This window comes from Ylistrum balloti, unplaced genomic scaffold (assembly GCF_031769215.1).
Source record: "Ylistrum balloti isolate Yb309-2 unplaced genomic scaffold, AGI_CSIRO_Ybal_v1 Utg371194, whole genome shotgun sequence".
Taxonomy (NCBI): domain Eukaryota; kingdom Metazoa; phylum Mollusca; class Bivalvia; order Pectinida; family Pectinidae; genus Ylistrum; species Ylistrum balloti.
In genome coordinates this window covers 842,815-858,268 of record NW_026782650.1, presented here as the reverse complement: position 1 = coordinate 858,268, position 15,454 = coordinate 842,815, and positions in this window count along the sequence as shown.

Genomic DNA, 15,454 nt, shown 5'->3' with positions numbered 1-15,454 from the left:
GATCATTCGTAATTATATACATCATTAATTTAAGTTGTTTCTTCGGAAATGTAACATAAATCCTGTCTAATTGTACTGATCGAATAAGTTTGTGTTCGAATATAATAAGCAGTTGTCACATACAATATCAGCATATTCAAGTAAAGGTCTTATATATAAAAATGAAAATTGTTGTGTCTTTCATCCAAAGCCTATGTTTATATATCGCAGTTCATTCGATATTCAAGGGCCTGTTCCCAATATCACGATTTTTTATTCTTGTTAAAGTAAAGAGAGAGGAAGAGTTTGGCAGAAAGCAATCAAAATATAAATTTGATCTCTAACATCTTGCTGTGTTATTGTCATGTCATGAAGAAGATCGAGAGTGGATATACAGAAAACTATACATCAAGACGTTCTGTTTTATCAAAAGGACGTTGGAAAAAGGAATCTTCGTGATCAAGGATATTGTTAACTTTATCATTAATGATAAATACATCTTTGTGCTATTTTATCTGATATATTTTGTTGTAATTTCTCAGTGTAATTTTCCTTTGCTTGTCGTATCTTAGTACTACCGAAGTCTACAGTAAGTAATTATGTCAAGTAACCATGTATAAATGGTACCAATGTTACATCATTATATCAAATATGTTTGACGAGTTCTACTTGTTCAGTTTTGGCTACCTTGACCATTCATCTTTTCATGAATTACTTATCCTTGTTAGAATAGTATATATAATAGTACCCTTTCTGTATCCGTACCAGAGAATATCCTCTGTACGTATCACACACAAACTAATAAACAAGAAACAATACATTACAAATGTGGACTTACCTCATCCTCATCCTTTTTCGGAACATATCGTTACGTGCGCAGGGTTCGGCACCTGTCTGGTCCATCCCAAGTGTATTCTTAGAATGTGCTGTGCAATGATAGCGTAATTAAATTGATAACCCTACGGCACACTGACCAAGTGTGACAAGTAAACTATCGACCCCATCAACAAGGAATTAGAAATAATTACATATGATTCCCGATAATAACGACTCAAATAAACAATATACCACTTATCAAGAGAACAACACCGGACTACTTGCCACGGCCCGAAAATACAACAAACTGCAAACACAATATACGCACTGGTCTCTTGCGCGATTGCTACCTTGCAAAGGCGCTCTACCACTTGACTAGCCACTGCGCACCAGCTATATATGGCTTAGCTACTGCACCTTAGTTATTGTCTAGCCTATGCGCTCAGGCATCACTGCGCTACAGTCAGAAAAACCCTGGTGTTCTAAATGGTCTGCCTTCTACGACCACTGGTAACTTGTTCAGAGACCTTACCACCTAAGGAATACTGAAAAGACTTAAAAAGTCTTTTCCCCCAAAGACTTCTTCAGCTTTTGCTTCCTTAACTAGATAATTATTTATAATTACCTAGCTTCTACAGTTTTTTCCGATTACTTCTCTGGCCATTTTCCTCCAGAATTCTCTCTCTGAATGAGTCGAACCCTCTCTTATATACTGTTAGACAAGTTCATTCATGGGTAGGATAGGTTATTCCATTTTCCAGGAAATCCTAGGATAGGTTATTCCATTTTCCAGGAAATCCTAGTCAACTCAACGCTTACCTCAAATGGCTTTTAACATATATAAAACAGAAACGCAATATGCCGATGATTTTACGATGTTTATATGCACAATTTACGGTAAGCTGACAATACTGAAAACGGCACACAATCTACTTTCATTACAATATACTTTGTCGATCTCGTTCATCAAACAAAATTGGAAAAAATAATATTTCTCCTCAATGTTATATATATGTGTTCCTTGGCCCAGGAATATCACAAAGCATATTTTAAAAAAAATATGTTGAGATTTAACTTTATATTAATGTTTTCAAACTCTGCTTCCTCATATGCCTTTTGCTTAGATACAGTATATGCGGTAACTTAAATGGATAAGACAACAATCGGTATTAGTTACAAAGAGGCTGTGGATATAGAAGTAAATTGAGGATGTTCATTAACAAAGGTTATATTTAATCATCAGTCTACCAATATAATTATGAAGTAGAAGATTAGTCATGTTAATGTTTAGATCACCAGTTACAATTATATCTTGGTACAGTTAATTCCATTATAAAATAAGGTGTATCCCACTAACAGACTGGCTTTTCTGGTCTATATATACAACCAAGAAGATATATATGATATTCAATTTGAACCTCTAGCCATAATGTTTCAACATCAATGTTTTATAAATCAAGTCACTTTTGAGCCTAAATATCATTGTATATGATAAAATAGCACGCCACCTACAGGGTCGGATCTCCTACCAACCGATCTAATGTCAATAAGCACCAATAGAAATATCAGAATCTACAACTTCTGGGGAAAAGTGGGTTGCAGTAAGACATGATTTTGTTCTCTTTCTGTACTATTAATTTGATTTCTTCATGATGTAACGCTTAGATGTGATATATCAAAGGTGTGCAGGGGCCCCGGATTTGGTTCAACGTCACTGGAAATTAGAAATAATTTATTAATAATTAATTAAATGAAGTCCATTTTTTCTAAGGAGAATATTATTCAGCGGAATGGTATTGACAAAACTACAGTAAGAGAAATAAATAGGGTTGTAATTATTCATTTCAGGTTCCCATTGTCTGTCAAATATATAAGAATATAGACATTTCAACCATTATCAAACACGGAGTTCGTTGGCGACTTCGATGAGAGACACTCGTACACCTGCCTTCATCATAATGCTGGTTTTTGTTTAATTCAATAATACACAGAAAGGAGTGTGAACGTTGAGAGACAAGAACAAGAGGGTATAGATGTTGTATTCGGTAGTACATTATGAAACTTCAATTTACTCTGTTAACACATACAGCCATATAGAAAATACAAACATAATAAAAATAAGACATCAGTTGGTTACAACTACCAAAACTGTTATAACAGGAGTACAAATTTTAAGATATTGGAAATATTCAATACCCGAGATACCTTTTGTTCAATTTACCACGAACATCGATAAATATATATATACCTCTACCCAGATGAAGCCTTATTTGCTGAAATGAGACTAATATTGACCGAAATATTAAGAATCAACATTAAACGAAACTTTCACTTTTCAATGCGGAACGTACATCAATATCAATCAATGTCTTGTTAGATATTCTTGTACTATCATATATCTAAGATTTTGTTTTCTTTTTGTGATTAGGCTGACTAGATTTCATTTATCTATTAACTATACTCGGCGTCAATGAAAACGCAACACCTTTAAATTACTGTCAAAATTTACCAGTTATAGTTTTGAATACAATATTTAATAAAATACCTAAAAGTTGATTATGTCCATAACAAAATTCACTCAATGCAATCAGCACTACATCATGGGAATACTTTGATTTCCGGTGACTAATGTCCATACCCCCAAAATCAAAATTACCACGTTCAATATCTAATGTGGCCACCATTTGCAGCGACACAAGCGCGGCATTTTCGAGGCATTGACCGAATAAGGCGTTGAATTTTGATTTGAGGAATGTTCCTCCACTCTTCCTGAAGAGCGATTTCAAGCTGCCGACGCGTCTGGGGCTGTTGTGGTCGCTCTATCACAGCCCTACCCAATTGGTCCCAAAGATGCTCGATCGGACTAGGATCCGGGGAAAACGCGGACCACGGAAGGGTTGCGATGTTCTGATGTTGAAGGTAGTCTCTAGTGATACGAGCGGTATGTGGTCGTGCATTGTCCTGTTGTAATAACGCTACGTTTGGGTGTCCAGCAAAGAACGGAACAACAGCAGGAGTTAAGACCTCGTTGATGTAGCGCTGTGCTGTTAGATTGCCGTCAATAATTACTAGAGGGGTACGGTATGCAAAAGAGATACCTCCCCACACCATCACACTGCCCCCGCCCCACCTATCCGTTTCCGTTACACAGCAGTCCAAAAACCTTTCACCTCGACGTCGCCACACTCGAATTCTACCGTCATTTCCTCTGAGGCGGAATCTCGATTCGTCGGTGAACAGGACGCCAGCCCACCGACGTTGGGTCCATCCTCGGCGCTGTCTTGTCCAATTTAGACGATTTTGACGACGAATTTGAGTCAATTCGTTTCCTCTAAATGGACGGCACGACGCCAATCCGGCTGTGCGAAGGCAGGTGACTTAGTCGAATGTAACGGTCCTGGTTTGGCGTCGTCACTCTCTGTCGCCCCGGACGAGGTCGATCTCTCACGGATCCGGTTTGTCGCACTCGTTCTGCCAGTCGATTGATTGTGGAAGCAGAACAACCCATTCTCCTGGCAACTTCCCTCTGAGAAAGCCCTCCTGCCAGCATACCCCGAGCTTCGTGTCTTTCATTGTCTGTCAGTCGAGGCATTTGTAGCAAATAATGATGACAATTTAAAAAATTGATGACGGAAAAATGTCTGCCTGTAACTACAGTGTTCACTAGTAGTGACTGAGCAAGGATATAACGCACTTTAGAGCGCCGACGTGCAAACTCATGCTTTTACGACAATGCCCTGTGGTACGACAAGGAGTTGATATTACTCGACCATTATTTCGTTAGTTTTGTAGTGCATTGTGTTGTGGCTAAATACAGCAGAATAAGAATCTAATCCTTGTTGTGAAGAATATATTATGTCCAAAATATTAGTGTTGCGTTTTCATTGGCGCCGAGTATATTTCAGAAAAATTGTTGATATAAGGAAAACACTATAAGCTGACCAATAATCTGGAATTTTCTGAGTCAGTGATATGGTTTTGCTCTATGAAATGATCTGTAAGTGGCGAGTTATTGATCTGGGACTAAGAATGCTTTCGCTATGATATAGTCCACATCACACCAAGTTAGTTATCCTGTTATGGTACGGAAGTCGAAGGCATTATATCGACATACGTGTACTGTAAAAATGAAATCAAGAAATACCAACATAATCATAATCCAAACCAAAATTCCATAAAACTAGGGTAAAACATCAACAAAAGAAAGATTCACACGGAGACTCAAGATACTCAAGTACAAGTAAGATAGGTCTAGGTGATCCGGAAGGGTAAGTGCCTTCTGCTTCATCGACGACACCCGCCATATAAACCTTGACCAATCCAAGTAATATTGTCACGTTCTCAAGCAAATCAACAAGCATCAGAAACTTAAATCATTCACGCGAAATAGGTCATTTATGCGTGAAATTACTCATCATGACATGTTGATTTAAGTAGATGTGTTTATATGAAACGCAACAAAACAAATTTCCAAACGTTTCCCTGGTTTATGTTCTAAGTCACTTGTGAGCATAATTTAAATTGATGGTAACCTGTAAAACCTTTATTTTCTTAGATCAGCTTTTGTTAGATTTGACGTCAATGCTAAGAAACCGAAAGGACTTATGTGTTTACAATTTGAAAAATCTACTCTGCATGTATACGTTATTGTTCTAAATATTCTATTTTAAAGAAAAGAAATCATCATAGAGATCTGTAGCGTCACTTTTCATTACTTCTGTGGTACAACTTTACTTCGTCGAACGAAAATTAAAGAAAAAATAAATCGTCTAAGAGTCCCTCCTGACTATAATATTACAACAGCAAATTACTTCCCGAGGAACTTTGATGGCACATTACTGGGACAGATATTTTTTGAAAATGACTGTTTTTTTTTTATTTATCTTTGCCAGGCATTTCCACATTGAATTAATGTTTAGTCAAATACATATTAGATATACAAGATGCCAAAATATTACAGAATATTATGCGTTTGAAATGTAGCATTGGGGAATCGTTGCGCAACCGACTATACTTTATTGCTTCAAAATACTCATCCTTATACATGTAAATGTTTAAATAACATTAAACAATAATCTCCACAGACCACACTCCTTAACAGAACGGTCTTTAACAAAGAGGATAAGTAGTAAGCTTGGTTGATTTTTATAAGGTTTGTCAGGTAAGATTGTCTTAGCATTATCGATGTAACTGCCTCAGTAAGGTTTCCGTTGAACTGTACTGAAATGACGAAAAATATAGGATTTATTGTCAAAATGCAAGTCGCATCTTATCGGTCATTCTAACGATTTTGTGTGGGTTAGGAGAGGAGGTTTGACGACAGTGATGATAATCTCAAAAGAACTAAATACGGCATGACATTTGTTCACTTTCGAAGATTTCAAATATTTGCATGATACTTTCGCAAATATCATTGTTCTGGCTGTAACTGAAGAATGACGATGTGATATACCTCATGTTACAGTAACATGTGCGCATGATAGGAAGCCTGGTCAAAATTTGATATAGCATGGGCGAAGGATGTGTTGTTCTATCGCACTTTGTGATTGGACGTGGTACATTTAAATTTAGAAAATAGAGGGAATTATCTAAAATCCATCTTTGTGGGATTGCATTGAATGCAACAGCGATGTGGTTTGACTTTTAAATATGGAAATAGCAGCTGCTCTATAGTTGGATTTGCGATTTAAAATCACCTTTATCGTGATGAAATAAAATTACGAATACGTTTTATTGAACATTTAAGTACAGCAAATAATTCACTGAATAGATTACCCTTTCAAGAAGACCAATGTTTTCGGAAATTTACTCTCACAAAGGCGCCATTTCAAATTGTTCTCACTTTTTTCACAAACTTTTACATTTTGTTACATTTTATCGGAACATTTTTTCTTGTGTACATGTTTAGTTTTCATAAGAATGGGAAAAAATCTCTCTTACAAAGGTCACAAAGGGTATCAAATTTCTCCGCCGCCGTATTTACATTTGGTATACGTACTTGAAGAATGCCTTCAGGGGTCAATAACGCAGTCCTTATTTCTTACAGTTACCGTGGTGCAATATCATGCGTCTTCTTAAACTGAAATATTCGCATTCTTTCCATTTTGATACTATACTTACCAACAAAATAAAGTATATATTCAATGAATTGCTCCTTTTTCGTTTTACATTTTCAAAACCAAACACTATATCGCGGACTGAATGTCACTTGAAGAGTCTTTTTTAAAGTAACTTTTTTTGTGAGTAGTTCAATGTATTTTACAAAAATAAATTCGACAAGAAGATAAAAATGAGACTGATTTAATAGTTCGAAAGATAGACGTGTCAATTACGCAGCTTTGAAGCGTAAGTTTACGTTAACATAATTATTTAACAACTTATATCGCCATAAAAGACTTATTAACAGGGTCTACCATAGGCTGCGTCAGGGATCAGTTTACGCTTAGGTGAATGTGTGTATTCGTTTTCAAGAGGGAACTTAAACTATCAGTGGTAAAGCAAACGAAATACATAAATAGATGTTGGACAGTCGACAGGTTAATTTTTACAGTGCGTTTAGCGAAAAAAAACAAGCTGCTGCCTTCAGACGGGTGAGTTATTTATAATTAGAAGACGTAGCTCTTTGTCGTAGAATTTATTCATTTTTATCTATTTTATTAGATTTCAAAAGAAAAGATCGAGTAATCTCACAGTAGTATTTACTTCAATGAAAGTATGCACTATCAAATACCAAGCAAACAAATATGCCGACTAATAAAATCTTTGCATGAGTCAGATAAAACAAAACATTATATTCTGTAAGGTTTGATGTGAAGTTCATTTTATCTTGAATTTAAGTGTAACAAGATTTAATGAAAGTTCCAAATTCTGATACACATTGGCATGCGTAGATGCCATTTGACCATTACCAGTAAAGACGAAGATATGTGCATGACTTGACTAATACAAAAATGTTTAAAATTTATTTTCAAATTTCATGTACAAGTCATTCATCGCAATCCAAATTGCAGTAACCAATGCTTATACTTGACAAACTAAAAGATAAAAAAAATTGTCATTAATAATGAATTGGGCCATACAATTGCCAAATGTCATTTGAAGGTCAAATTCAGTCACATTGTAATCAGCTGAGGACGAGCTCCATACTTAGATACACGTGTCACAATCTGGAGACATCTTTGCTGTCAAGTTGGCAAAGATCAGAAGTAGATCTTGAGATGTTTATGCAGTGTTATAACTCTAGGAAATTTTAATACGTAATCCTTTTGTGTTAATCTATATCTTCATAACGTATATACCCAGTGGATAAAGTTAACAACTAAAATGAAGATTTGAATTTACTAACAAACATCTTTGAGTCTTTGTCAATTATTTTGTTATTTCAAAGATCAATTATAAACCAATTTAATGCCAACCTTTAATTCATGTGTATATCTACAACACAATTCAGTGTTTCATATACCTTTTTATTTGAAAATGATATTTGATATGTGTTGCATACATTGAAAGAAAATAAGCTTTTTCTGACCTTTTATGAAGCAAATTGTTTCTTGGTGATAAGCTAAAATTATACAAAAAAGTGTTACCTATTTGTAGCTTTGGTATGGGAGTGTTGGATTTATCTATCAAGTATGTACTATCAAACATGTTGTGTTTGAAAATGTACAGATAACGTTCTAATTGGAAAACATTCAGAAGATGACATTACCATCAATCACAATCTAAAGCCTTATGTACAAATTAGATATTTACAAAAAGTAACTTATTATCACCAAAGTAAAATACATATCTATCTTATCTTATAAGCTGATCCTCTGATATTTTTATGTAAATTTTGAGCTATTTTATTCAGTTTTTATCAGCTTCAGAATATTTCTTAAGTCTGCATATTTCTTTGTCCTCCGATAAAAAACTATTGAAAATAATGCATTAGTTTTTTTTTCAAATATTGTATAAGATGTCTAGATGAAGTTGTTTTCAACACAAAATATCTAGTATGAACTATGCCTAGTTCTATGAGGCTGGCAAATTGATATCCATGCCCTTTAAAAGATGTCAAAATAAAATAGTCTGTTGCAAATATCTATAAAGTTATAGAATCCAATACAAGAAACTTTAATGTAGAGGTACAGCATCAGTTTCTGTTTACTCAACCTACCTATCTGAGACTGACAAATTGATATTTGCAACATATCTATGATTTACTAGTAAGCGAGATAACGTTCCATAATCAGATATAAACTGACTGTTGATAAATGCTTTTAAGTTGCTTTCAATTTTATTTTGATGGATTTTCAAATACCATAACAATGCCGCATTTGCAGTAAATATGTCTAAGAACACACTCTATGTTTCAGATAATTTGAAAACACATGGATTTTTTGCTGTACTTTTGTGTACATTTACGCCTACATGCCATGATCAATATGTGACGTAACGATGATCGGTGAACAGCTATTACTGAGCACGACAGCGCCTTTCTTCATTTCCATATTTCTAGTAAAATTATGAGGTTATGAATATTATATCGTTCAAAATGCATACTAATGTCTCATTTGTTATGGAAAATCATGATTTTCGACAGACAGAATAAGCTTTTTTGGTATATGTTTTCCCCCTTTTCTCGAAGGGTATCAATTTGGGTACACGAACCTTGTTTTATACCGGTAGTGACGACATTTCATATTTACCGTACTAATGATGAACTCTTAACGTCCTATCAACACATGGAAAGGAAGTTCTTGATCACCCTTTGTCAAAATAGAACAAACATTTGGAAATTGATCTGCGGGAGGCAAACAAAACACATGTTTTAAAACAAAACATTGAAAATTGGTATCATTTTTGGAATCGTCGCGTTACACATTCAAACCAAATACTTGTAAGAAAAAGTACTTTCATTTCACATTTTAAATACACCTTAATTAAGATTACCACATAACTCATCTTTCTGTATAATTCAGGATATTCTTACAACGATGGCAAGCTGCTTGGAGAGCTTTACACCAAGAGCTGATAAATTATCACTGAAACAGAACTTTACCGTTTTAAGATACCTGCAGACTGATGGTCATCACTCTGCTTTCATTTAAAGGAAAATTAAGTAAAGTAAAATTTCAAATCGTCCCCTAAACGTAGAATTTAGCTTATAACGAATTTTATAATGAATAAAAACGAGCTTATTAGAAACTGTTGTCTAGTCTGTAAGTGTTTATCTCAGAGAAGCACAGTTATATTAGTGTTATTCAATAGTGAGCCTGACAAACACTAGGCTTACATGACGAAAAATTCAGATTGTTTAAAACACATATGTGTATATATTTAATAAAAAATAAACTTGAAGAATACGTTTAGTTTGATATATTTCACCGACACTGTTTTTATCTATTGTATACTTCAGTAATGCTTTTAGATTTCTGTAACCAATGTCGCGAGCAAATAGAAAAAAAATGTAAAATAAGGACATTTCTATAACTGAAAAATGGCATACATAACTCGTATTAAATTGGCCGACAATGGCTCCAAAGATAGATTTTTTTTTTAAAAAAAAGTCGACAAACAGAATCATTTAAAAAGGGTTAAAACTCGTATGCGTGCATAAAGCTGATAAACTTCGTTGAAATAAACGACCGAAAATTTATTCAAAAATGTCTAGAACATTTAAATAGATCCCTTTATCTAGGCAAACATCATTTAAATCATTGTGTCACTGACAGCAGAAATTCATTGTGAAACATTATACAGGAATGGTATATCTTATCAGATATTAAAGTCCATATCCCATGTACTTTTAGTGATAGAAAGGCGTTATTCGTTCCGAATTCACACTAACCCTGGTTTCAAACTATTTCGCTACGTACAACTACGAAATGTAATGACTTGATAATAATATGCCAGGTATAGGACGAATATTCAGCTCCTTCATTTTTTTTTCTTTTTATAACAACTGTTTAACGTTTAACTCCTTGTATTGAAAATACTTGTAACCATTACGTCACACTGTCGATAAATATAAAGGTTTTGTTGCCAGAAAATAATAGATAAAACCTATTTTGTTCTCATGTTCGGATGTTGGATTAAAAGCAAGCTAGATTTTTCAGAAATCACTTATTTACGAATGTAGGAGTGTTTTGGGAGAAAATGTATCTGTGTGGGTAAACTTCAACATAAAGTGGTGCTTAATTTGACGATTTGTTTTTTTGGCAACAAAAAGCTACAACTCAGCTAATAATGTGCTTAAAAAGAAATGAAAGCGTACTATCAACTTATGAACTTATGGTTCATTTATCTATTTAATTCAAATAAAGCATTTGAAATACGACAAAAACAAAACAAATAAAGTAAACAAATCTTCTGAAAGCACTTTAGAAAGGTTACCGTCTTCCCGATTAATTGGGACGCTAGAGTCTTTTTGGTATCGTTCGACCATCCATGAATATGGGAAACGTCCCAAACCAAATGGCCAAAGGGTCGGAGAAAGATATCAAGATAAATAGCGATTTGGAAGTTCCTTGCTGTGCTTGAATATGCTGAATATGAAAATTTTCTGACTTGATATGTACTGATTTTATTTTATAGATATCTTATCATTTACTACAACATATATTTTGGGATCAGACATTTGTATATGCAATACTTTGTATATCTTAATACGTTTTAAATATGTGTATTGATTTCTCAACTATCTGTTTTGCAGAACCACTGAAAGTCAGAAAGCAACTTCATTTCGAGAGGAGGCATTGATTTAAAAAAATATTTTTTTCATAGGTGAGTCATCTTATATCATTCATTTTATCTTTAAGCATATACGTGTATCGCAAGTTCATCAGAAAATATATTATTTATTATTTGATCTGAAGAAGCTATTTAAACAGTGCAAAGACAGCAAAACCAATTACACCACGTAGCTTAGATATAACTCAAACTCCAAGCATAAGTAAGACTAAGATGTAATATATCATCTAGTTAAGATATCTCATTAATTCATAATTAAGTTTTATCTATATATATATTTATATATCATTTATTTCTAATACTACTAAGTTTGATGTTCATATTATACTCATTTGAGAACTTGTTTGTCGTCGATGAAGCAGAAGACGCTTACCCTTCTGGAATTATTAGCTTTATTTCTATTTTAAAACACTTTCCTTAGTCCATGCCTTGTCCTTGTTTCACCGATAATTTGAGTTTCTACAATTGGAAATTCCTTGCTGTCCGCTAACTGTGAAACATTGAAAAAATGATGCAATATTTACTGAGATGAATACTTCACACAAAACAATGTTGTTATACCCAAACATCTGCAGATGAAGAGTGTGGAATATGAAATATTTCGATTACTTACGGTACTATGATCTCTCCAATACCTCAAATTCTGGCTTTTTTCACGTACACTTGTGTTTAAATGTCTTACATTCAATAAGAAGATAAATTTCTTCATGCTTAACATCAGGATGACTTATTCCTGTTTTTCGTAGTTGTTCGCAAAATACAGTCTATGGCAACAGGCCACGTTGCGGCGGATCTGTCGAACTTTTTTTAGGAATTAATTATCTATTTACATACTTACCTGGTGCGTGGATCAATGTCAATGATGTAAACAAAACACGGACTACAACCTCATAAAATATTCAAGATAATTACAATGTACACAAACAATAAACAAAGAAAAGTTAAAAGATTTTTCAGGGGGAAATATGTTATTTTATAACCTCACATATTTCCGTTTGGAATGTGATGAACCACCTCATACATGGATTTTAAGTTACTGAAAATGGCGCGTAGTAGCTTTCATATAATAGCATGTTGTTTTTTTTTTTTTTTTTTTTGTTGTTTTTTTTTCAACTTATCCAAGAAATTAATTGTAAGCTTATAAACTGTTTTGCAGATGAAAACGTGTACCAACAAGTCCTTTTTAATATGAGAAATGAATTATCTTATTGTAACATGAATCATGGTGTCAAAAAGTAGTTCATTCTTTTCAACACAATCATAAATGTTAATACACGTCGTTTTATTAAAATTATCTATGTGCATCTTTCAGCGCTACTTTTAACAGTCACAGGCCTTGAAATGATTCAAGTAACTGAGGATAAAAAATTTCTGTCGGTTACATGGGCAGATGGTGAGCAGTCCAGGTAAGATTGATACTGAAACACGCATAGATTGCAAATGATTAATAATTAGTATTGAGAGATGACAAGTATGTTTTATTGTTAAAACGAACTTAACAATAAACTTTGATTTTTACAATAGAAAGTTCATCTTTTGTAGTTACGGCTGCCAGTTAGAAGTCACGTGCAATATTTGCGAAAGAACTAATATATTCAAAGTCGAGATAGATAAATATAGTAGATAATAAGGCTTTGTAATGATACGAAAAGTAAACAGATGAAAAACGTTTATCTTTCCACTCCATATGTTTCATTTTCGTTATTCTTTAATATTTCGTATGTAAGAAATATTTTAAGTTTCTTGCCAACTTATGGTCAGAATGGGAAAAAATCCTCAATGTTAGGGGATAGTAATGTGACCCTAACATTTTAGTTAAACTGTTACGTTACATATTGAATATAATTATAAGTATACCCTGTATTTGTACCTGACTTGTTCCCTCGATCCAATAACTATTAATTCCTTCATAATGTTTATCTAGACCATTTGAGAAACCATTAAAAATGTGCTTCCCTATTTAAGATGCATGCATTTCGCTGTTTTCTGGTCAATATACTCTCAGTTTCGCTGCTTCTATTTTCAGGATCCTGTTTGTCATCTCATTCTGTGTCTGCTTCTTTGTCTTCATCTTTGATACAGACAATATATCAACATTGGAAAAACGGTTTATCAATTGTCTGTTTTTTCATTATTTATTTTATTTAGTAGAACATTTCAAATAATGAAAAATTTTGCCACTTCTGCCGTTGGTAATGTGCTGATCCTATGTTCTTCCTTTGATTCCATGATAGCTGAGTACTTGGGAAATATAACCGAAACATCAATTGCCGTCAATTTGGTCTTTTGCACCGGATATTTATTGGTTTTATATGTATACGATTACAAGTAAATATATTTTTGGACACACGGTGCTGTGGTTTTAAGTTTGAAATATGTTGACTTATTGATTGTTGGTTTAATGTCCGCTGACAACTCGCTTCCGATTGGTCTTTCGGACACTTAGCTTTGCACTGCTCTAAACTTAAATCAGATTGAAAACTATCGGCAAGTGTTATCACTTTTTCTGTGGTATCATCTTCCTCCGCAAGCTTCCCGTGGTACTTTGCACAATGTTTGTCTTCTTTTTGATGGATTGTTATTTCCTTTTCCTGAAACCTTGTCATAAGTTACCCTTATCTTTATTTTTCTTAGTGTCATTCATTCCTCAGAAAAAATATTGATGGAGACAGCAAAATGTTAACTTTTATTACCGATGACTACAGAAACAATGAGGAAAACTTGTCTAATGCTTTTGTTTTCAAAAATTCAAAGTATAACTAAAGATATGGCGCAGCAGTTTCCAAAATCTTTTGAAGGGAAATCTGAGGTTTGTCGACCTTAATCAAGTTGACAAATCTTAGTATTAGGTTCACATTTGTTTTGTTTTATGAGACGGCATTTAAGATGTGATGTAAAAATATGATTTGTTAATAACCAAGGCAAAAGGCTTTCTGTTTTCCTGTGTACGACTTAAGCTCATCACCATGTTCTTAAACAGATAATGCTGCCTTCGCATTAATCGAAAGTACATCGCGTTATGGAAAATCCCTGTTGCTATTTTTAGACTAGATAATCATCTTGGAGACCTTTGGAGCCAACCACAAGATGAATTTTGAATAAATATATACATTAAATAAGGTAATTTTCATCCAGTTTTCACAGTAAATGGCTGCGATTTAATTGCCTATGCAAAAAATGCCGTGACGAAACATCGAATAATTGGATCTGGCCTGCCAATAAAATACCATTGACACTAACATTGAAGACCGTCACCTCGACAGGTAAGCATACGTCATGAATTTTCACACAATGGAAACAAAAACTGAAAAAAACCCAAAACGTCCGTGTGGGTTTGACGAAAAGCGTCGTTTTCTGTTTTTGCTCTGACATGCATTTATTTTGATTACAAAATGTGTAGATTGAGGAAAGAAAACGTCGAAACCTCCTTTACCTTTTTAGCGTTTCTAACTTCTTACAGATATTGAAATGAATTGAAATAGAAATGATCGTTACAACAAAAATGAAATATCCAATTTGATTACATTTGAACAGTTGTGGTCGAATATAGTTTATATAACATAACATAAATGAACTGTCATTAACATGCAAAATAATTAAGATTATAAAATCATGGGGCTGCTGCACCGCAATTTGGATAATCCTCAGTCGCCTCCTTGGCTTCAACATTTAGGCACTTAACATCACTGACGAGGCCAAGCAGGACGAACCAGCTGTATGATGTAGCATCACTGACGAGGCCAAGCAGGACGAACCAGCTGTATGATGTAGCATCACTGACGAGGCCAAGCAGGACGAACCAGCTGTATGATGTAGCATCACTGACGAGGCCAAGCAGGACGAACCAGCTGTATGATGTAGCATCACTGACGAGGCCAAGCAGGACGAATCAGCTGTATGATGTAGCATCACTGACGAGGCCAAG